General features: G+C 38.9%; 1 pseudogene; it reads left to right on the top strand.

Annotated features, from left to right (window-relative positions):
* Positions 1-10,888: 10,888 nt before the first annotated feature.
* On the top strand, positions 10,889-16,603 carry LOC139176715 (U2 small nuclear ribonucleoprotein B'' pseudogene; annotated as a pseudogene).
* The last annotated feature ends 1,502 nt before the right edge of the window (positions 16,604-18,105 follow it).

The following is an 18,105-nucleotide window of genomic DNA, read 5'->3' as shown; positions in this document are numbered from 1 at the left end:
CCATCAGCAACTCCCACAGTTCACTCAGACTCACGTCCATCGAGTCAGTGATGCCATCCAGCCATCTCATCCTTTGTTGTCCCCTTCTCCTCCTGCCCCCAATCCCTCCCAGCATCAGAGTCTTTTCCAATGAATCAACTCTTCGCATGAGGTGGCCAAAGTACTGGAGTTTTAGCTTTAGCATCATTCCTTCCAAAGAAATCCCAGGGCTGATCTCCTTCAGAATGGACTGGTTGGATCTCCTTGCACTCCAAGGGACTCTCAAGAGTCTTCTCCAACACCACAGTTCAAAGGCATCAATTCTTCAGAGCTCAGCCTTCTTCACAGTCCAACTCTCACATCCATACATGACCACAGGAAAAACCATAGCCTTGACTAGACGAACCTTTGTTGGCAAAGTAATGTCTCTGCTTTTGAATATGCTATCTAGGTTGGTCATAACTTTCCTTCCAAGGAGGAAGCGTCTTTTAATTTCATGGCTGCAGGCACCATCTGCAGTGATTTTGGAGCCCAGAAAAATAAAGTCTGACACCGTTTCCACTGTTTCCCCATCTATTTCCCATGAAGTGATGGGACCGGATGCCATGATCTTTGTTTTCTGAATGTTGAGCTTTAAGCCAACTTTTTCACTCTCCACTTTCACTTTCATCAAGAGGCTTTTGAGTTCCTCTTCACTTTCTGCCATAAGGGTGGTGTCGTCTGCATGTCTGAGGTTATTGATATTTCTCCCAGCAATCTTGATTCCAGCTTGTGTTTCTTCCAGTCCAGCGTTTCTCATGATGTACTCTGCATAGAAGTTAAATAAACAGGGTGACAAGATACAGCCTTGACGAACTCCTTTTCGTGTTTGTAACCAGTCTGTTGTTCCATGTCCAGTTCTAACTGTTGCTTCCTGACCTGCATACAAATTTCTCAAGAGGCAGATCAGGTGGTCTGGCATTCTCATCTCTTTCAGAATTTTCCACAGTTTATTGTGATCCACACAGTCAAAGGCTTTGGCATAGTCAATAAAGCAGAAATAGATGTTTTTTTGGAACTCTCTAGGAAGGCTATAGAAGGACTTAATAATGACATCACCAAACTAGACGTGGTAGACATGTCTAGAACATCCAACAGCAGAATATATGTTCTTTTCAATTACATATGAAACATTCACCAATACAGGTCATGTCCCAGATCATTAATCTTAAAATTTTATAAATAATTAAAAGCATACAAAATTTCTTCCATCTATAGTTTCCCTTGTTGGGGAATTAAGATCCTACAATCCATGTGGCATGGCCAAAAATTTTAAAAAAGAAGAGGAAGAATAAAACAAGATACAGATTGGAAAGGAAGATGACAACTATGTTCAGAGACAGCATGATTGCTTTTACTGACACTCCTCTTAAAACTACCCCTCCAAAAAAGGGGCACCAATGTGGAGAGGGAATAAATTGGGAAATTGGGCTTGACATATACACAGTGCTACATATAAAACAGGTAGCTAACAAGGATCTACTATATAGCTCAGGAAACTGTACTCTGCAATGATCTATATGGGGACTGAATCTGAGAGTGGATATACGTATATTTATAACTAACTCACTTTACTGTACAATAGCAGAAACTAACACAACATTGTAAATCAAGTATGCTACGATATAAAAAATTTTTTTTAAGTCACAAGTCAATTCAGCAAGATAGCAAAATATAAAATCAATACTCACAAATCAGTTCTTTTTTTACATACTCAACAGCTTTCCTGGTGGCTTAGATGGTAAAGAATCTGCCTGCAATGCGGAAGACCCAGATTTGATCCCTGGGTTAGGAAGATGTCCTAGAGAAGGAAATGGCTACCTGCTCCAGTATTCTTGCCTGGAAAATTCCATGGACGTGGGAACCTGTTGGGCCACAGTCCACGGGGTCACAAAGAGCTGGACACGATTGAGCAACTAACACTTTCACACTCTCATCATACAATGGGAAATCTGGGTTAAAATGCACCACTATTTATGATAACACCAAAAACCAAACAAGCAACCAACCATGGAATCATTAAATGTAAGTCAAATGAAATGTATGCTAGGAACAACAATGAAGAGGGGAATAATAATGACCTAGATATAGGGAGGATATGCCCTGTTAAAGAATTGGAAGATTCAATGTTGTTAAAGTTTCAGTGTTCTCCACACCGAATTTTAGATTGAATCCCTTTCCAATCAAATTCCCAGGAGGATTTTCTGTAAAAATAGACAAACTGATCTTGAAGTTTATGAGGAATAGCAAAGGAACTAGAATACTCATAATTTTGAATAGGAAGAATATTTGCAAGACTTGTACTATTTGATTTCTAGGCCTATCATTAACTTGCAGTAGCTAAGAGTCGGACACGACTGAGCGACTTCACTTTCACTTTTCACTTTCATGCATTGGAGGAGGAAATGGCAACCCACTCCAGTGTTCTTGCCTGGAGAATCCCAGGGATGGCGGGGCCTGGTGGGCTGCCGTCTATGGGGTTGCACAGAGTCAGACACGACTGAAGTGACTTAGCAGCAGCAGCAGCTATGACAGTATGGTCTTCTGAAAGGACAGAAGATTAGTGAAACAGAAGAGATTCTTGAATTAAAATGACACACTACATAGTGAATTGATTTTTGTCAATATTATAAAATCAGTACTTTGGAAAGTGTAAAGTTTTTTTTTTTTTCAAAAAATGGTGCTGCAACACTTTCACATCTGTTTGAGAAAAATATATGTGTCTCTGTGTATACTTACACTATATACAAAAATATAGAGGTTGAGCATCCAGCTAAAGGACTAAAATGAGGGTTGAACAAAGATTGTTGTGGTTCAGTCACTAAATCATGTGTGAATATTTGCAACTCCATGGACTGCAGCATGCCAGGCTTCCCTATCCTTCACTATCTCCTAGAGTTTGCTCAAACTCATGTCCATTGAGTTGGTGATGTTATCCAACCATCCCATCCAGCAAAGATGGAAAAATACTATATAAAGATATTTTCTGATAAAGCAAGAACATGAGTTAAGCATAGGAAGAGGAGAGAGAAGGGTTGGGGGAAGTAATAGATTGCCATTGATTATTAGGAGGAAACCAAAGGATACTACTTTAACTGTTGTTGTTCCATCAGTCAGTGGTGGCCAACTCTTTGTGGCCCCATGGACTGCAGCATACTAGGCTTCCCTGTCCTTCACCATCTCCTGGAGCTTGCTAAAACTAATGTCCATTGAGTTGGTGATGCCATCCAACCATCTCATCCTCTGCCATCCCCTTCTCCCTCCTTCAGTCTTTCCCAGCATCAGAGTCTTTTCTAATAAGTCGACTCTTCACATCAGATGGACAAAGTACTGGAGCTTCAGTTTCAGCATCAATCATTCCAGTGAATATTCAGGACTGATTTCCTTTCAGTTCAGTTCAGTCGCTCATTCGTGTCCGACTCTTTGCAACCCCATGAATCACAGCACGCCAGTCCTCCCTGTCCATCACCAATTCCCAGAGTTCACTCAGACTCACGTCCATCGAGTCAGTGATGCCATCCAGCCATCTCATCCTCTGTCGTCCCCTTCTCCTCCTGCCCCCAATCCCTCCCAGCATCAGAGTCTTTTCCAATGAATCAACTCTTCGCATGAGGTGGCCAACGTACTGGAGTTTCAGCTTTAGTATCATTCCTTCCAAAGAAATCCCAGGGCTGATTTCCTTCAGAATGGACTGGTTGGATCTACTTGCAGTCCAAGGGACTCTCAAGAATCTTCTCCAACACCACAGTTCAAAAGCATCAATTCTTCGGCGCTCAACTTTCTTCACAGTCCAACTCTCACATCCATACATGACCACAGGAAAAACCATAGCCTTGACTAGACGAGCCTTGGTTGGCAAAGTAATGTCTCTGCTTTTGAATATGCTATCTAGGTTGGTCATAACTTTCCTTCCAAGGAGTAAGCGTCTTTTAATTTCATGGCTGCAGTCACCATCTGCAGTGATTTTGGAGCCCCTCAAAATAAAGTCTGAAACTGTTTCCACTGCTTTCCCATCTATTTCCCATGAAGTGGTGGGACTGGATGCCATGATCTTTGTTTTCTGAATGTTGAGCTTTAAGCCAACTTTTTCACTCTCCTCTTTCACTCTCATCAAGAGGCTTTTGAGTTCCTCTTCACTTTCTGCCATAATGGTGGTTTCCTTTAGGATTGACTAATTTGACCTTGTTGCTGTCCAAGGGACTCTCAAGAGTCGTCTCCAACACCAGAGTTCAAAAGCATCAATTCTTGGGTGCTCAGCCTTCTTTATGGTCCCGTTCTCACACCCATACATATGGAAAAACCGTAGCTTTGACTATGCGGATCTTTGTTGGCGAAGTAATGTCTCTGCTTTTTAATATGCTATCTAAGTTTGTCATAGCTTTTCTTCCAAGGAGCAAGTGTCTTGTAATTTATTGACTGCAGTCACCATCTGCAGTGATTTTGGAGCCCAAGAAAATAGAGTCTGTCACTGTTTCCATTGTTTCCCCATCTATTTGCCATGAAGTGATGGGAGTGGATGCCATGATCTTAGTTTTTTGAATCTTGATTTTTAAGCCAGGTTTTTCACTCTTCTCTATAACTGTTAAGCTGATAATAAAAGATGAAGAGAAGGGGGATTCAAGGCACTATAAGAAAATATAAAAGTAGCAACTGCAACAAAACTATGAAGCTTCCTAAATTAAAAAAATAAATTATTTGAAAGGAGAAACTATGACATGGAACACTGAAATAACAGGGGAGGAAGAGAAAAACTCTTTATGATTATAGAATTCCAACTGATAAATGTAGAAGAAATGACAAAATTACAAAAAAAAATTGGCAGCCTCTAATGGATTGTTTCAGGCAGGAATTAATTTGTGCCAAAGCTTGTATGCAAAAAATATTATGAGGAACAAATAGACTCAAAGTATTTTCCTCCTTGATGCTTCTTAATTATAAAAAGTAATTTCAGAGTGATAAATTTTAGACATTAAGTATTTTTATATATATGATTGTAAAATACAATTTTAAAAGTTGTTTGAAGGAAAATGCATAGTAAATATAAGTATATTAAGAAAAAGGTTGAAAACCTATTATCTAGCCTTTTATTTAAGGAAGCCAGAAAAAGGAAACTAAACAAAAGAAATTAGGAGGAAGGAAATAATGAACAGCAGAAATCAATTACATAGAAGCCAATGTACAGATCCTTACAGCTCAGTTGGTAAAGAATCTGCCTGCAATGCAGGAGACCTGGGTTCAATTCCTGGATCAGGAAGATCCCCTGGAGAAGAAAATGGCAACCCAATCCACTATTCGTGCCTGGAAAATCCCATGGACAGAGGTGCCTGGCAGGCTATATAGTCCATGGGGTCGCAAGAGTCAGACACGACTTAGCAGCTAAGCCACCACCAATGTACAGAAGTTGATGGAGTGGGAGAACGTAGAATCTGCATCTCCTCACTACAAAGGTACCTAACCAGACACTTGCGGGACCTTGATACCCACGTGGATGGGAGCAACCCCCAAGTGATGGGGGTCAGACATGGATGGGTGGGAAAGGGTAGGAGAAGTGGAAATATGACAGGTGCCATGTGGATCCTGGGGGTGTGAGAGGGAGTTGGGAAGGAAGAGTAGAGCTAGACAGGGAGGGATCCTCAGGGATTGGAGGATCAAGGGGAATGCATCTACCATTTCCCCCCACTCTTTCTGCCCCTGGGAGCCTGCTGAGGTCCCTGGCCTAATCCTCCATACTTTGAAGCAGCAGGCACCCTGGGGTCCCCTCTGGGCTGTGCTGGGCCTAGGCCCTGCCCCCACCATTCCGAGGGCCTTTTCTGGCTGTACAGATCATGAGCCTACAGCCAAGGTTTTTTTCCAGTATTTTTTTTCTTTTGTGGTTCTGTTATAATTTCTGCTGGTTGTTTCATTTATATTTTTATTTTTCTAATATATCAGTTAATTTCCTAAATTTATTTTACTTTTTATGCTTTGTTGTTGTCCCCCTCCTTTTTTGTTTTGTTTGTTTTTGTTTCTGTTTCATTTTGCCATGCTTGGTTCATGGGCCAGAGGTCAGGCCTGAACTCCTATGATGGGAGCACGGAGTCTGAACTGCTAAACTAACAGAACCTTAGACCACAGGGACTGTTAATTGAAGTGAGGTCTTCCAGAAGTCTGCATCTGAACCTCCAGACCTGGTTCTGCCCAACTGCCTACAAATTCTAATTCTGGAAACCTCCGGCCAAACAACAGTAAGACAGGAACACAGACCCACCCATCAAAAAAAAAAAAGAGAGACAATAAAAAAGTATGTTACAGATGAAGGAACAAGGTAAAATCCTGTAAGACCAAATAAATGAAGAGGAAATAGGCAACATACCTGAAAAAGAATTTATAGTAATAATGATCCAAAATCTTGGAAATAAAATAGAGGCACAGATAGAGAAAATACAAGAAATGTTTAACAAAGACCTAGAGGAACTAAAGGACAAACAGAGATGAACAACACAATAACTGAAAGAAAAATACACTAGAATGAATCAATAGCAGAATAACTGAGGCAGAAGAACAAATAAGTGAACTGGAAGATAGAATGGTGGGAATAATTGCTGAGGAGCAGAATAAGGAAAAAAGAATAAAAAGAATTGAAGACAGTCTCAGAGACCTCACTAAGCTCACTAACATTCAAATTATAGAGGTCCCAGAAGAAGAGAAAAAGAAGGAGTCTGAGAAAATATCTGAAGAGATTATAGTTGAAAACTTCCCAAACGTGGGAAAGGAAATAGCCGCCCAAGTTCAGGAAGTGCAAAGTGTCCCACACATGATTAACCCTAAGACAAACACACCAACACACATATTAATCAAACTAACAAATATTAAGCACAAAAAAGTATTAAAAGGAGCAAGGATAAAACAAAAAATAACATACAAGGGAATCCCCTTAAGGCTACAAGCGGACTTTTCAGCAGAAACTCTGTAGGCCATAAGGGGGTAGCAGGATATGTTTAAAGTGATGAATGGGAAAAACCTACAACAGATACTACTCTATTCAGCAAGGATCTCATTCAGACTTGATCAAAAAACCAAAAGCTTTACAGACAAGCAAAAAAGAGAATTCAGCACTACCAAGCCAGCTTTACAACAAAAGCTAAAGGAAATTCTCTAGGTAGGAAACAAAGAGATTCACAAAAACAAACCCAAAACAATTAAGAAAATGGTGATAGGAACATTCACATCAATAACTACCTAAAATGTAAATAGATGAAATGCCCCAACAGACACAGACTGATTGAATGGATACAAAAATAAGATCTGTATGTGTGTTGTCTACAAGAGACTTCAGACCTAGGGATACTGAAAAAGAGGGGATATACAGATATTCCATGTAAATGAAAATTTTTAAAAGTTGCAGTAGCAATATTTATATCAGATAAAATAGATTTGAAAAGAAATACTGTTACAAGAGATAAGTAAGGACTACATAATGATCAAGGGATCAATCCAGAAAGAAGATATAACAATTATTGATATAAACATTTATGCACCCAAGGTGGCACTAGTGGTAAAGAATCCGCCTGCCAGTGCAGAAGATGCAAGAGATGCAGGTTGATCCCTGGGTCAGGAAGATCCCTTGGAGAAGGCAACAGCAACCCACTCCAGTATTCTTGCCTGGAAAATTACAAAGACAGAGGAGCCTGGCAGGCTACAGTCCATTGGGTTGCTAAGAGTCAGATGCAACTGAGCACAGCCAATAGTAGCACATCAATACATAAGGCAAATGCTAACAACCATAAAAGGGGAAATGGACAGTAATACAATAATAGTGGAGGACCTTAACATCCCTCTCATCAGTGGACAGATTATCAAACAGAAAATAAATAAGAAAACACCAGCTTTAAATAACAAAATAGATCAGATACACTTAACTGATATTTATAGTATATTCTACCCCAAAATGGCAGAATACACATTTTTTTTCAATTGCACATGGAACATCCTCTAGGATAGACCACATTTTGGGTCACAAAACATGCCTTGTAAAATTTAAGAAAACTGAATTTATGTCAAGCGTCTTTCCTGACCACAATACAACACTATGAAATTAGAAATCAATTACAGAGAAAAAAAAAACTGTAAAAATGCAAACACATGGAGACTAAACAGCGTGCTGCTAAATAATACTGAAGAAATTAAACAGGAAATAAAAAATACATAGAAACAGATGACAACAAAAACATAACCCAAAACCAATGGACCACAGCAAAAGCAGTTCTAGTAAGTTTATAGTAATTAATCTCAAGAAACAAAAAATATCTCAAACAATGTAATCTTACACCTAAATCAACTAAAGAAAGAAGCATGAAGAAAACCCAAAGTTAGTAGAATGAAATAAATAATAAAGATCAGAGCAGAAATAAACGAAACAGAAACGAAGAAAACAATAACAAAGATCAACAAAAGTAAAAGTTGGTTCTTTGAGAAGATAAACAAAATTGATGAATCTTTATTTAGCTAGACTATAAGGAAAGGAAAGAGAGAGAACTCAAATTGATAAAATTAGGAATGGAAAATTTCTAATAAAGGGAAAATTCCTAAAATTTTAAAAGGAGAAATTACAGCTGACACCACAGAAATATGAAGGATCTTAAGAGACTACTATAAGCAACTATAGCCAATAAAATGGACCACCTGGGAGAAATCTACAACTTTCCAAGATTGAACCAGGAAGAAGTAGGAAATATAAACAGACCAATCCTAAGTAATGAAATTGAAACTGTAATTGAAAGTCCTCCAACAAACAACAGTCCAGGACCAGATGACTATGTGTGAATTCTATTAAACATTTAGAGGAGAGCTAACACTGATCCTCCACAAACTTTTCCAAAAAATTGTGGAGGGAGGAACAGTCCCAAATTTGTTCTATGAGGCCACCATCATCCTGATACCAAAACCACACAAAGATAAAACAAAAAAAGAAAATTATAGATCAATATCACTGATGAACACAACCAAAAATTCTCGACAAAGTAATAGCAAAGAGAATCCATTAAATTAGCAAAGAGAACACATTAAAAGCATCCTACACTATGATCAAGTGGGGTTTATACCAGGAATACAAAGGTTCTTCAATATATGCAAATAAATCAATGTGATATACCATAGTAACAAAAAATAAAACCAATGTGTTCATCTCAATAGATGCAGAAAAACCTTTTGACAAAATTCAACACCCATTTATGATAAAGTGGGCACAGAGGGAACCTATCTTAACATAATAAAGGCCATATATGACAAACCCACAGCAAACATCATTCTCTAGCTAACATCATTCTCAAAGCTGAAAGCATTTCCTCTAAGATCAGAACAAAGACAAGGATGTCCATTCTTGCCACTCTTATTTAATGTAGTTTTGGAAGTCCTAGCCAGAGCAATCAGAGAGAAAAAAGAAAAGGAACACAAATTGCAAAAGAAGAAGTAAAACTGTCACTGTTTGCAGATGATATGATACTATACATAGAAATCCTAAAGATGCCACCAGAATACTACTGGAGCTAATCAATGAATTTGATAAAGTTGCAGGATACAAAATTAATGCACAGAAATCTCTTGCATGCCTATATACTAACAACAAAAGAACAGGAATTGAAATTAATGAAACAATCCCATTTACTATTGCAACAAAAAGAAGAAAATTCCTGGGAATAAGCCTACATAAGGAGGCAAAAGACATGCACTCAGAAAACTATAAAACACTGATGAAAAAAAAATCAAAGATGACACAAACAGATGGAGAAATATACCATGTTCTTAGATTGGAAGAATCAATATTGTGAAAATGAATATACTACCCAAAGCAAACTACATATTCAGTGCAATTCCTATAAAGTTACCAGTGGTATTCTTCACAGAATTAGAACAAAAAATCTTACAATTTGTATGGAAACACAAAAGACTCCAAATATCCAGAGTAATTTTGAGAAAGAAAAACCGAAGTTGGAGGAATCAGGCTCCCTGACTTTATACTACAAAGCTACAGTAATCAAGACAGTATGCTACTGGTACAAACACAGAAATATACACCAATGGTATGGGACAGAAAGCCCAGAGATAAACCTATACACCTATGGTCACCTAATATATGACAAAGGAGGCAAGAATATACAATGGAAAAAAGACAGCTTCTTCAATAAATGGTTCTGGGAAAGCTGGACAGCTGTATCTAAAAGAATGAGTTTAGAATACTAACATCATACACAAAAGTAAACTCAAAATGGGTTAAAGACCTAAATGTAATAAGACTGGTCACTATAAAAACTCTTAGAGGAAAACATAGGAAAAGCACTCTTTGACATAAACCATAGTAAGATCTTTTTTGACCCACTTCCCAGAGTGATGAAAATAAAATCTAAACAAATGGGACCTAATTAAGCTTAAAAGCTTTTGCACAGCAAAGGAAACCATAAATAAGACTAAAAGACCACCCTGAGACTGGGAGTAAATATTTGCAAATGAAGCAATGGAGAAAGGATTAATCTCTAAAATATACAAAGAGCTCATGGAGCTCAATATCAAAAAAACAATCCAATCAAAAAATAGATGGAAGACCTAAATAGGCATCTCCCCCCAAAAGACATACAAATAGCCAAAAGACACATGATAAAATACTGAACATCGCTAATTATGATCATTATATTTCTATCTTACATTTCTATTATGTTACTATAATTAGTATTATAATATACTAATTATAATTATTAGAGAAATGCAAATCAAAATTGTAATGAAGTATCACCTCACACATGTCAGAACGGCCATCATCAAAAAATCTACAAATAATAAATGCTGGAGAGGATGTGGAGAAAAGGGAAACTTTTTGCATTGTTGGTGAAATTATAAATTGATACAGCTACTGTGGAGAACAGTATGGAGGTTCCTTAGGAAGCTAAAAATAGAATTACCATATGATCTAGTAATCTCACTACTGGGCATATACCTTGAGAAAACCATAATTCAAAAGGACACATGTATCCCAGTGTTCACTGCAGCACTACTTACAGTAGCCAGGACACAGAAACAATCTAAATGTCCAATGGTAAATGAATGGATAAAGAAGATGTGGTACATATATACAATGGAATGTTACTTAGCCACTAAATGGAATGAAGTAGGGTCATTTTTAGAGATGTGGATGGACCTAGAGTCTGTCATACAGAGTGAAGTAAGCGAGAAAGAGAAAAATAGATATCGTATAACAATGCATATGTGAAATCTAGAAAAATGGTACAGATGAACATATTTCCAAGTCAGGAAGAGAGACAGATGTAGAGAATGGACATGTGGACCCAGGGGAGGAAGGGGAGTATGGGAATAATTAGGAGATTAGGATTGATATATACATTGTGCTATGCAGTGCTTAGTTGATTAGTCAGTCATGTCTGACTCTTTGCGACCCTATGGACTGTAGCCCTCCAGGCTCCTCTGTCCATGGGGATTCTCTAGGCAAGAATACTGGAGTGGGTTGCCATGCCTTTCTCCAGGGGATATTCCCAACCCAGGGATCGAACCCAGGTCTCCCACATTGCAGGCGGATTCTTTACCATCTAAGCCACCAGGGAAGCCCAAGAACACTGGACTGGGTAACCTATCCCTTCTCCAGGGGAACTTCCTAACCCAGGAATCAAACCAGCATCTCCTGCATTGAAGGCAGGTTCTTTACCAGCTGAGCTACCTGGGAAGCATGATATATACACTACCATGTATAAAGTAGATAGCCAGTGGGAACCTGCTACAAAACACAGGAAGCGCAGCTCAGTGCTCTGTGATGATGGTTGGGGTGTGGGAAAGAGGTCCAAAGAGAGAGGAGATATATGTATGTGTATATGGCTGACCACTTCATTGTACAGCAGACACTAACACAACTTGTAAAGCAATTTTTTTTTCAATAAAAAACCAACGTAGAAGAGAAAAAATACTACTGAAAGTTGATCCTTTGATTAGTAAAACTCACTTCTGGTCAAGAAGAAGCAAGAAAGAGGAAAAAAGAGCCTTGTTGGTGGCTCAGTGGTAAAGCAACTGCCTGCAAATGCAGGAGACATGAGTTTGATCCCTGACTTGGGAAGATCTCACATGTCAAGGAGCATCTAAGCCCACACATGACAACTACTGAGCCTGTACACTAGAGGCTGGGAGCTGCAACTGCTGAAGCGCACGTGCCCTAGAGCCCATGCTCTACAACAAGAGAAGCCACCACAATGAGAGGCCTGTGCATCACAGCTAGAGTGTGGCCCCTGCTCACTGCAACTAGGGAAAAGCTTGCACCGTAAAGACCCAGCAGAGCCAGAAATAAATACATAAACTTTTTTAAAAAAGAAAGAGGAAAAAATACATTTCCAATATCCAGAATGAAAAGGGATATCACAATAGAATTTACATCAAAGTAAATGAATGAATAAATTAATTACTATAAAATATAAGTGGAAGTAAAAGAAGGTTTTGTAATAGGCAAACACAAATGACAGTTTAGATATTGTGGACAAATTCCTTAAAAATCACAAGTCAAAATGGATACAATAAGAAAAAAACCAATTTAGTCCTAAATCTATGGAAGAAATTGATTCTAAAAATAAAAACCTTTCCACAAAAAAAGCTTGATGCCTAGATGACTTCATCAGTGAATTCTTCTGACATTTAAAGAAGAAATAATTCCAATTCTGTAAACATTGGAGTTATTATTCCAGGAAATAGAAAAAGTTAGAGCGTACTTTCCCCAAATATTTGAGACCTGCATAACTTTGGTGCCAAATCCAAACAAGCACATTAGAAAAATTGAAAACGTAGACATTTCTTTTTTATGAAGAGAGACTCAAAAGTCATAAACAGGTGTAATCTAGTGATATTTAAAAATTATATCATGAGAGATTCTTACAGGACATGGTAGAACCCTCTGGCTATTTGAACACTCTAACCCAAAACACAATCACACCAAATCATCCAATTTACATTAACAATATGAATGACAAAAAGGAAGAAGAGACTTCTGTATGCTCTGTTTTCTCAGTTTGGCCACGTGGTAGATACTGTGTCTTTAAAGACCATGAAGATGAGGGGGCAAGCCTTTGTTACATTTAAGGAACTGAGTTCATCTGCAAGTGCCTTGAGATAGTTACAAGGATTTCCATGTTATGGCAAACTGATGTGAATCCAGTATGCAAAAACAGATTCGGACATAATATTATAAAATGTGTAGCACTTTTGCTGAAAAAAGAAAAAAGCCAAAACTGTGGAACTGACTGCAAAAACCAACCATGGACAAAAAGCCTGGTCAGGGAACACCAAATTCAGCTAATACCCAAGGAAATGCAGCACTGATCCTCAGGTCCCTGATTACCCTCCAAACAGTACTTTATTCCTTAATAATTTACCAGAAGAGACTAGTGAGATGATATTATCCATGTTGTTTAACCAGTTCTTTGGTTTTAGGGAAGTATGTTTAGTACCTGAGAGGAACTGACATTGCTTTTGTTGAATCTGAAAATGATGGACAGGCTGGAGCTGCCAGAGATGCTCTACAGGGATTTAAGATCACATTGTCCCATGCCATGATGATAACCTATGCCAAGAAATAACATTTGGGATAACTGTCTTTAAAGGACTGGTATTATTTATAGTTTTTGTTTTGATAACATTTGGCCAGGCCATTTTAATAGTTTGGGGGAGAGGGGAAGTGTATGTGAAATTGTTGAAAGGATTTAAAAAAATTACGTGGTCTTTGTTTAGCCTTAGTGAACTATGAACTACGAAAGCCTTAATTTTGTACAATAAAACTTTTATTTGTATTCTGTAAAAAAAACTATATCATGATCAAGTATGGTTTATACTATCCATTCAAGGATGGTTTAATGTTAAAAAAAAAAAAAAAAACACCACACAATCACTGTGATCCACCACATTTACAGAAGAAAGGAGAAAAACCAACTCAAAATATGCAAAAAAAAAAGTTGATGAAATTAAACAGGTATTTAAAGCAAAAGTTCTTAAAACTATTAATAGGAACTTCTTTAATCTGATAAACCATATCTACAAAAAAAATATTTCAGAGATACTTCATGATGCAAACACATAATTTAATTTTAGATGAAAAAATAATGTACTATTCTCTCCTTACATATAAGAATAGAAAAAAATTACAACTATTATCTCTTTAATTCAACAAGGAATATTGGTGTTCCCCAGTGCAATAAGTTTTTTTAAAAGTATGAGGATTAGAAAGAATGAAGGAAAACTAGTCATTCTTACACACTATATTTATGTACTTAGAAAACCCAAAAGAATCTACAAATAAACTCTTGGAATTAAGTGAATTTAGCAGAGCTGTTAGTTATTGACATAATGTCAATATACAAAAGTCAACTGTGTTTCCATATCTTACAAAACAATTAGATAATGGACCTAACAGTACCATTGACAATAGCATCAAAAATATTAGAAAAAAGTCTAAAGAAAGGTGAAAAGCCTCTATATAGAAAACTACAAAATATTACTTGAAATTAAATAAATGAGATCTATTTTGTATTTGTGGATTGGAAGACTCGATATTTTTCTTAAACATTTCCCAAATTGATTGATAAATTCAATGCCATCTCAGAGTCATAGTAGATACATTTTTGTCCATAAGCTTATTCTGAAAATCATGTGAAAATGCAAAGGTGAAGCATAGCAAAGATAAACAGGAGGAAAATTGAAGGATACACACTGAATATCAACTTATCCCATGATTAAAATTATATAATTTTCTATAAAGCTAGACAGAGCAATGAATGACATATCCTTTGAGAACCCAGGAGACCCACACATGTACCATCATCTGATTTCAGACAAAAAGTGCCACTTCAATGCAGTGGTGAAGACACCCTTTTTAATAAATGAGCTGGACCAACTGGGTATTCTGTGGAGAGGAGTCGACACCTCCATATATCATACCATGAACTAAAATTATTTCCAAGTGAATTGCACACCTAAATATAAAGGGCGAAAAGAGACCTTCTAGAAGGTTAAAGAGGGGGAAACTGGTAGCTTTTGAGAAGGCAGGTCAAGTGCAAAAACAGGAAAAGCTAATGTTTGGTGACTTAAGTCAATGGTGGTTACTGTGGAGGGATAGTGACTGGACGTGGGCATGAAAGAGCCTTCAAACGTGCTGGAAGTGGTGAGGATAGTGTCTGCACATGAAAAACTCAGAGGTAAACCCTAAAGATCCATGCACTTTATGTAAGTTGTAAAGATAGAGAATCAAAACATCAAGAACATTCACAATGTGCTTTCATTCTCTTGGACTTGTATGTCTGTTCAACTTTTCGCATGTAATATTATGTAAATCTAAAACGTTTTTGGTTAAATAGGCTGTTTTTAAACAACAGAAATAAACAGATTGATTTCTTCATGCTCTACACAGAGTAGGGAATCAGCAACTCCTGAGAAGATGGGTTCCTTAAACACAGGGACACTCATTCGTCTGTGACGTCAGTGTCCACTGTGGACCTGGAATGTGACCAGCATCGGGAAGGTGGACTGAGTGGTAAGGATGCAGGTTACACTGGGACTCCCCTCCTCCTCTCCCACCCTGTAGTTCAGGGTGCTTCCAGGTGACAGGACAACCACACACCTCAAACCCACCCTCTGCCAGTTCTGTGACCGTAGACCAGTGACTTAACCTTCTGATGGGTATCTTGTCATTTGGAAATAAGGACACCTCACAGAGTCACGTATGCTCAGTAAACAGTCCCTGGACTCCAAGTCCCTGTCCCCAACCAGCACCTGACTGACTACCAGCGGGAGAGAAGGGTTGCAGCACGTGAAGTGGGTCTTGTTTGGAGACAGCACCACTGCCCAGCCACCTCCGAGCCTGAAGCAAAAGCAAAAATCAGTTCTATTCATCTCATCTTTAGAATTTTTTAAAAAAATATCTTGCTCATCATGGATTCTCTGGCAAAAGTTGTGGTTTTTAAAAATACTGTGTTAAAATACTATTTATCTTGATGACTGAGTTGTTTGGTTCCTCACTTGCCTCCCCCTGGTGCAGGCCTTATTTGGACAGTAAAGTTCTCCAGCCTGGGCCTTACAGATCCAGACTCCTGGGAGTATCAGGCACCCACATGCTGGTCATGGCCCTGAGTGGTGATACTGGCACCCAGGGTAATGAAGAAGGTGCACTGCGGGGGCCCTGCACAGGACCCAGAGGAGGGGGATGTATGGCTTTGACCCCCTGAAAGACCTGTGGCAGGACTGAAACTTATCTGAGCTTGAAGGAGAACAGGGTCTAATCCTCTAGCAGAGTTGGCAGCCTCAACTGCCTGTGGGTCAGTGTGTGGGGAGGGTCTTCCTGTTCCCTGCCCCCCACCTGCACCTGCCTTCTTCCAAGAAAGGAAGGACAGCTGAGTCACTCTTGGAAGCTCCTATTTATACTCTGTGTCCTTCACAGCATTTTACCAAGGATGTCAAGTAACCTCTCTCTGTCCAGCATTGCTTTCCCAGGGTGTTCCCCAGACGGCCTGCTCCCTGGAATTCTGTGAACCAAGGCAGGGCCAAATAACTGGTCTCCAGCAGCTGCAAGCACTCAATATGCAGACAGACATTTAACAAATCTGATACCTCCAGCCTACCCACTGGAGGTAGTTACTCTGGGGCCTTCTAGAAGGCATCCCAGGGCAGTGAGGGTGGGAAGGAACTCCATCAGGGGGACCCTGGGGATGAAGGTAATTCCCTGGCTGGAAGAGAGGGGTTCAGGAGGCTGTATCTAGGTGGGCTTCCAGCCTTCTGTGAATCAGGGATTTTATTTGTTGCTTGTATTTTTTGGCTGCACTGGGTCTTTGCTGGTACATGCAGACTTTCTCTAGTTGTGGTGAGTGGGGGCTACTCTCTAGCTGTGTGCAAGGTCTTCTCATTGCAGTGGCTTCTCTTATTGCAGAGCATGGGCTCGAGGTATATGGGTTCAGGAGTTGTGGCTTGCGGGCTTAGTTACTCCATGGCCTGTGGGATCTTCCCAGACTAGGGTCTGAACCCATGTCCCCTGTATTGGCAGGTGGATTCTTTACCCGTAGACCACCAGGGGAGTCCCTGGATCAGGAATTTTTAAAAATTACTCAGCTAATCATTATGGGGAAAGTACATGGATGACCACAAAATTTCTGAACAGAAGTCATAAGAGGGAGGTTACCTAACCAGATTTTCAAGGTGTTAAAAATCAACAGTGTAGGAAAGAAACAAAATGATGAAGAAAATGGCACGTGAGAGTATTGGCTCATTTAAGTTTCTCAATCCAGAGCAAAGAAGGCCTGTTATTATCTCTTCACCAAAGAGAAGAGAAGATATAGATAGGGTTAAAGTCACATAGCTTTAAGCTACTGAACTGGCAGTCCAACCCAGGTAGCCTGGGTTCAGAAGAGAACAGAAAAACTGGAAACAGCTGATCTTTATGCTCTAGAATGCATTATGTGGTAATGATTGCATTTCATACTAGAGAGCATGGAAGAAGGGAGGCAGCATCTATTTAATACTTAACACATCTTGGCCTACCTTTTGTTGGAAGGTCAGACCTCTATTAAAAATGAAGCTTGTGAAGAGTTGGCCCTGATTTAGAATACTTAAAATTATGTGCTTAAGTTAAGAATGTAAACTTTTGAGTCTTACATTTAAAGGAAGTCACTTATAGGTGGAAACTATTTTAAAATTCACTGGACCCATACTGAGAGAACATAAGAAGAGAATATAACTCACTCAGAGGGGGACTGGGAGGCTCAAACAAGACAATGTTTATAAATAGTAACTTCTTATCTGGCAGCCAACAACAACAACTGACTTTATAGATACGAATTAGAATCATAACATTTGTTGAATTGCATTTAAATTTAATTTTATAATGTAGGTAGGTGGACATTTTGGGTTCCACTGACATTTTAACTTCACTGGTGCTTAATGGGTGGACAGCAACCAGCTTAATGGGTGGAATGTTGTCACTGAACTCCCAGCTGGCCCTGGAGAAAGGACCTGGGAACGCATTCCCACAGTGGCAGGGTTTCCTGCAGCAAGCCTCTCATTGCCTCTGTTCACCAGTATCTGCTC

Source organism: Bos indicus, chromosome 17 (genome assembly GCF_029378745.1).
Source record: "Bos indicus isolate NIAB-ARS_2022 breed Sahiwal x Tharparkar chromosome 17, NIAB-ARS_B.indTharparkar_mat_pri_1.0, whole genome shotgun sequence".
Lineage (NCBI taxonomy): Eukaryota > Metazoa > Chordata > Mammalia > Artiodactyla > Bovidae > Bos > Bos indicus.
This window is presented reverse-complemented; position numbering and strand designations above follow the sequence as displayed.